The sequence below is a fragment of the Molossus molossus genome, unplaced genomic scaffold (genome assembly GCF_014108415.1).
Source record: "Molossus molossus isolate mMolMol1 unplaced genomic scaffold, mMolMol1.p scaffold_m16_p_3, whole genome shotgun sequence".
Classification (NCBI taxonomy): domain Eukaryota; kingdom Metazoa; phylum Chordata; class Mammalia; order Chiroptera; family Molossidae; genus Molossus; species Molossus molossus.
In genome coordinates this window covers 27447697-27454829 of record NW_023425366.1, presented here as the reverse complement: position 1 = coordinate 27454829, position 7133 = coordinate 27447697, and the positions used below count along the sequence as shown (strand labels likewise).

The 7133-nt window shown below is 40.9% G+C and overlaps 1 pseudogene; it reads left to right on the top strand.

The window, feature by feature from the left end:
* The first annotated feature begins 299 nt into the window (after positions 1–299).
* LOC118641600 lies at positions 300–1493 on the top strand (annotated as a pseudogene).
* The last annotated feature ends 5640 nt before the right edge of the window (positions 1494–7133 follow it).

Below are 7133 nucleotides of genomic sequence, written 5' to 3'. Positions count from 1 at the left end.
GGCAAGATCTCGGTATCTGAAATATTTAATATATGACATGTAGCTAAATTGTTCATTTCCAGAGGCTTTTTGGCTCACTCAAATACAGCTATACTACTTCTTAAAATGCCTCCTTTGGGTGAAGAGTACTTTGGGAAATTGCATCATCAAAAGCAGCAGTAAATACAGCTTATAATTTGTTGTTAAAGAGATTTGGGGGAACTTTCTAGAACACTCGGTAAGAGGTGGAGGAGCGGGGCTTTCTGAGCTGCGCGCAGCAACGTGCCCTTTGCAGCTCCCCCACACCTGTCTCACCCGCTCATCGGCTGTCAAAAATGGTGAAAGAAACCACTTACTATAATGTTTTGGGGATCAAACCCAATGCCACCCAGGAAGAATTGAAGAAGGCTTACAGGAAGCTGGCCTTGAAGTACCACCCTGATAAGAATCCAAATGAAGGAGAGAAGTTTAGACAGATTTCTCAAGCTTACGAAGTGCTCTCTGATGCAAAGAAAAGGGGATTTATATGACAGAGGAGGAGAACAAGCCATCAAAGAAGGTGGAGCAGATGGTGGTTTTCGCTCCCCCATGGACATCTTTGAGGAAGGATGCAGAGAAAAAGAAGAGGTAAAATGTGCATCAGCTCTCAGTAACCTTAGACGATTGATATAATGGTGCAACAAGAAAACTAACTCTGCAAAAGAATGTGATTTGTGACAAATGTGAAGGCCGAGGTGGTGAGAAAGGAGCAGTAGAGTGCTGTCCCAATTGCCGAGGTACTGGAATGCAAATAAGAATTCTTCAGATAGGACCAGGAATGGTTCAGCAAATTCAGTCTGTGTGCACGGAGTGCCAGGGCCACCGGGAACGAATCAGGCCGAAAGACAGATGTAAAAGCTGCAATGGAAGGCAGATAGTTCGAGAGAAGAAGGTTCTGGAAGTTCATATTGATAAAGGCATGAAAGATGGCCAGAAGATAACATTCCATGGTGAAGGAGACCAAGAACCTGGACTGGAACCAGGAGACATTATCATTGTTTTAGATCAGAAGGACCATGTTGTTTTCACTCGACAGGAGAAGACCTTTTCATGTGCATGGACATACAGTTGGTTGAAGCATTGTGTGGCTTTCAAAAGCCAATGGTTACTCTTGACAATCCATAGTCATCACCTCTCATCCAGGTCAGATTGTCAAGCATGGAGATATCGAGTGTGTGCCAAACGAAGGCATGCCAATTTATCGTAGACCACATGAAAAGGGTCGCCTAATCATCGAATTTAAGGTAAACTTTCCTGAGAATGGCTTTCTCTCTCCTGATAAACTCTCTTTGCTAGAAAAACCCCTGCCTGAAAGGAAGAAAGTAGAAGAGACTGATGAAATGGAACAGATAATACTGGTGGACTTTGATCTGAATCAAGAGAGATGGCGCCATTACAATGGAGGAGCATCTGAGGATGATGAACATCATCCTGGGGGTGGTGTTCAGTGTCAGACCTTTTCATGGGGCCAGTGAATAATACTCACTGCTGGCATTTTACATACAGTAGTGAACAAATGAAGGACTGTATCATAGTATGCTCACTACTTGCTATTGTTTTTGTTTTAATATTCAACTATAGTAGTGTTTTAAAAGTTAAATGAAGAATAAACTCAAATATAAAAGCTAAAAAAAGGGGTTTGGAAGTTTATTTCAAGCATGGAGATGTATATACATTTTCACTTTTATTCTTTGCCACATACTCAAATAAAATGACATCATTAAAGATCATCTGAAAATAATTAGGATTGTGTCACTACTTGGATTCTGAGTGGGAACAAATAGGCACATTCGCAGGGAAAGTAATCCGAGGTAGTGCTAGGGAGACGCTGGACAGTGGAAGACACAGAGTTCTTCGCAATCGTGTGAGGTGGAGTCATGTGCCCAGGGGAGGATGCTGGAGAAGCGAGCCCAGACCCCACTGACTCTGGCCAGGAAATGAAACAGGTGTCCAAAACTGAAAAAAAAAAGGAATGTTGGCTGTTAGGTTGGGACAGAAATCAAACCCCACAACACAAAAGGAGAAGGCGTCATAATCACCACAACAAAACCTACAAAGAGAATGGCAAATGGGTAAATGTAACAATCTTACCTGATTTATTTTCTTTATTTGGTCAATGGCATGTGTTAGTGGTGATCCTACAAGGCTATAAGTACCTCACAATAAGCACCAGGGGGTTCTTATCTGATCAATTCTAGATACTTCATTAATTCTTTTCCTTGGTTTTAGATATGAGCTCCTGATTAGGTGACTGAGAGAAGAGCTAGGAGCCTACACTTACACAATCCCTTGGCTAAGAAAAATAGGTGCTACTTGGAGAAAAGTTGGCATGAGTTAGTCAAAATAAAGGGGGTGGATGATGCAATAGAACAGAAGAGGAATTAAATACACATAATGGAGCCCCAAGAAATAGCTAGTGCATGGACTTGAATTAATGATGGCAGAAGACATACAATCCTGCCTTGTTTTACATTAAACAGGTATTCCCAGATCTGTGAAATCTACCTTTGCTGATCTGTAGGGTCAGCTGTGCACCTTACTCAAGGTTGGCCAATCTAAGGTCTGTGGAGTAGGCATTGCACGTCAAACTCCATGCAAATGTTTCCATGTTTTGGTCCTTGATAAGACATTTACTTATCATGAAATAACATTTCTTTAACTGACAGTGTAATACTCATGACACAAAGAATGGTGTTGATTGCATACAAATAAAAGTATAGAAAATGTTTACTTACCTAGAATATTAAAATTAGCATCTTCTGGTAAGCCCATCATTTTGGTTATTTGAGAATTTTTGTACTCACAAGGATTTAGTCCAAGTCTGATAGTCCTCAGGGATCCTGTCATTCCTTAACATCCTAATTTTGCAGTAATAATCATTATATGGCACCATGCACAAAATCCAGTTATTGAAATTTTAGGCAAATGCAAGTTATAATATATAATTCTGAATTAATTTTCAGAGGATCGAGAAATGTCCTGAAAAAGAATAATTCCTCAAAGGGCTTTATTGTAATGAAGGTGTATTTCCTGGAATGTGTATGCCTCAGTGAAATTTGTTGTCCAAAGAACTTATTTATGATCAGACCAATAAAGTTTATTCAATTTTGAAAAACAAACAGAGAACCCTATAATTGGGAGAGTGGGGTCCCAGTCACTGTGGCTTTTAAAACCGTTCCAGCCTCATGGTACCTTAAAATGAAATCCACATGGGTCTGGTACAGCTAAGCAAAAGAGAGCAGATTCAGTCTTCATGATATAAAGGGCACAGAAATTAGTTCTAATCACTTTCCACACACCAATAAACACCAGAGCTGAAACATTTGTAATTAGTGCCATAGCAGCCACAATCTGCTGCCAAAGTCTGCCACCCAGGAAAGAAGTCCCAACCCTGCTGTGCTATTATTATAGTCTATGCCTTATGTAAATATTTTGTTTTCAATAAAAGAACCCATATGTAGCAAAAACACTTAGCTTACTTTTGAAAGCCTTCTGGTATGACTCTAGAAGCAACAGCAAAGGAGAAACCTTTAAATACAAAGTCCCACAGCAGCTTAGGGGACTCCTGCTGCAGGTGGGATGGAGGGTGTGCCATATAACTAAAACACCCCCTTGGCTCTTTTGGAGTGGGCGCTTATGGTTGAACTGCCCAGCATCCCTCTCCTGCCTCTTTTTTTGAGGCTAACTCAGCTGTTTTAGAGGAACTGCTTGCTCACTGCTTAGCCAGTGATAGTATCCTGTCTGCCAAAGTACCCTTCCTGCGCTGAAAACACATCAAACTATTCTTCCTTTATCCAACTTATATAGTTAATAATAATTAGTAAAATAGACACATAAAAAAGGAATATGTTCTTATGTAGTAAAATTTAGACCAGATACATTTGACTCAGGAAATTTTTAGTTGGTTTTAACAGTGGACAAAAAATCAATTTACAGTGGTGTAAACTCTAATCAATAAAATAGTTCTTAAACTAGTTGCTTTAGAAAACAAGCTTACCCCAACTTCCAAAGAGAATATGACGAAAGCCATGAACAATTTATAATAAAATAAACACACACACATGCATACAGCTCATACATGGTCACACAGTGTATCAGAATGTCCTTGGTCATCATCCCTGAGTTGACAGAAAATATGTGTACTGGGATGCTCATTGTTCTTATTCTTCCATTTGGTATTCTTCAGAAGTAGAACACATTCCCAGGTAATTGCTTTATGTTTTATACATGTTTGTTACTTCTGCATTAATTTTCCATGCGTATAGACTATTTTAAATGCATATAATGCTCAGTTTGGGACGTCTTTGCATAAAGATGGCATTTGAAGCCAGGAAAGGAAATAATTATACCTATATGGACAAAGTGGACTGACAACAAAAACAATTTTAGAACCAGGCCCTGGGCCATTCCAGCATCTCTAGATCTTTCAGAGGAGAACTGATCAAAGAAGATGGAAAAGGAAGAAACTTATTTTGGTAGAAGGAAAAGCAGGAAATTACGGTAGTGTAATATCAGGAAGTTAAAAGAATAAAGCGTTTCATAACTAATGGAGTGGGTCGCCTGTGATGAACGTGGCTGAGATGGAAAGTAAAATGAGTTTGGAAAACCAACCACTGGATTTGGAGCAGGGAGGTTACTGTCAAGAGCAATGCCACGGAAGCAATGAAGTGGTCACTATGTTACAGTGGACTGAGACAGAACGGCTGCTGAGGAATTGGAAACAGCCACAACAGACAAAGCTCTTACAAACATTTGTTTGAAAGAGAGCAGGTAAGTAGAAATGGAAAGGCATGTGAAGACAAAGGTTTCTGTTGTTTGGATGGGATTTCCTGGAGCTTGATTGTATACTGATGAGAATCATTCAGGAGCAAGGCAAACATTGGTGGGGTGGAACGGAAGCCCTTGGGGAGATGAGAGATGATGAGGTCCATAGATCTTGGGGAATCTGTACTGTTTCAGTCTCCCCTGCTCCCCTGACACGAAGCCATGTGCCCAGGTCCCCCCTCCCCCCCAGGGCACACTGGCACAATCTCACTCCAGAATCCTCTGTGTGATATCACTCTCATAGACATCCTCTCCCTGAGAAAACACGGGCCTCTTCTGTCAAGCTGTTTAGATCTTAATCTCTTGCAGACAGAGGCTGTGTCTGTTTTGTCTGTTGTAGAGGCAACCGTGGTAAATCACTCTTTGCTTAAGACCAGCAAGAATTAGTGAGAGAATGCCAAGTCAGCCAGGAAGATATCTCTGGGTGGAGAATTCCATCCTCCGTCTGGGAGAATGAAAGAAATGGTAATGGAGGGGAAATTACAAAGGCTCAGAGGCTGGTCTTGAAAACATCAGTAAGATTGCGAGGGTGATTGCTTGTGTCTGCTAATCACACAGGGCTGAGGTACACGGCCAAGTGGCAGAGCTGGGCAAACTTTTTTTCTGTATGTTTGCAGAAGAGAAAAATCTTATATTTTTATGTGTGTAGGAAAAGGCCACACCCCTGAACTCTGAGCAGAATCCTGAAACTTCACTCTTGAGTTCTCAGTGCTGCTACTCAAAGGACCCACCCACCTTTCTTCAGCTTCTCAAAGAGCTGCTTTTGTAGGGACCTGACTGGCACTGCTTGTGTTTTCTAAATTCTTTTCCCATTATAACTCCTTTAAAAGAATGGTCCTTTTGCCCTGGCCAGTTTGGCTCAGCAGTTAGAGCATCGGCCCATGGACCAGAGAATCTCGGGTTCCGTTCCCGCTAAGGGCACTTACCTCAGTTGCAGTTTGTCCCCAGCCCCAGTTGGGGTCGTGTGGGTGGTGATCGCTAGATGTGTCTCTGTCACATTGATGTTTCTCTCTCTCTCTCTTCCTCCCTCTCTCCCTCCCGCTCTATAATGCAAAAAAACCAAACCAAAACCAAACCAAACCAAACTGTCCTCGGGTAAGGATAAAAAAAATAAAAATAAATAAAATAGAATGGTCCCTTTTAAAATCAGAGAGCTGGTCTGGAGTCAAGTCACTCCTCATACTGGTCCCAGTCCTGCTACAAATTAGGAGAGTGACAGAGAAGGACACGTTGCCTTGCTGGCCTCAGTCTTCTCATCTGTAAAATGAGATGATTGACCTCTTCTCAGTTCTCGCATCCTGTGAACCATAAAACAAAATTCCAAGAAGACAGAGCAGGTTTGTAATGCCTTCCTTAGGAAGGAAAATTATACCTCACCAGTAATCAAAGAACCGAAAATCTAAAAGCAATATTATTTTAATTTTTGTTCATTGAGACAATATAGGTAAAACAAATGAGTGTCTGGTGCTGTTGTAAATACAGAATAACTGACCTTTTGAAGTGCACTGGTGAGGGTGTAAATGGGCACATCCGATTGGCATGTAATCTAAAAACAGTATCATGAAATGTAAAAGCATACAAGCCCAACCCTGGCCAGTGTGGCTCAGTTGCTTGGGCCTTGTCCTGTGCACCCAAGGGTTCCTACTCAGGGCACATGCCCTGGTTGTGGGCTTGATCCCTGGTAGGGGATGTGCAGAAGGCAGCCAACATCTATGCTTCTCCCTTTCCCTTCTTCTCTCTCTATAAATAAAATAGGAAAGAAAAAAAAAAACAGAAGAAGAAGAAAAGGAGAAAGGAAAGAAGAAAAGAAGGAAAATAATACTAGTTTTCATTTACTGATGAGAAAGAATGTGTGTGTGTGTGTGTGTGTGTGTGTTTCCCCAGAGAGAATAAAAAGTTCTATTTTTGGCATGTAAAGTTTGAGATGGATATTAATTATAAAAGTGGAGTAATTTCATAGGTTTTCAAATATAAATGAATGAGATGTACCCCATTTCTTTTATTCTAGTCTTTTTTGCCTAATGGCATAACTTATGACCTGGTTGGGTTTGGAGTTTGGCTTGTAGCATAATTTAAATATAGTAGTATAGACCTAGGCCCTTTGGGATTCAACCTTCAATTGGTAACCTTCAATTTCCTGGTCACATCAGCATCCTGTACATATTTAAAATTGACCCATTTTGGCACAAATAACAAATTTAATAACACAAACTCCTCCTTTGAGAAAGCCTCTACTTCCGTAGGCTGTCTTCCAGATGGAGCTCTCCTGTGTCCAAGGCCCCTTTAGGAAG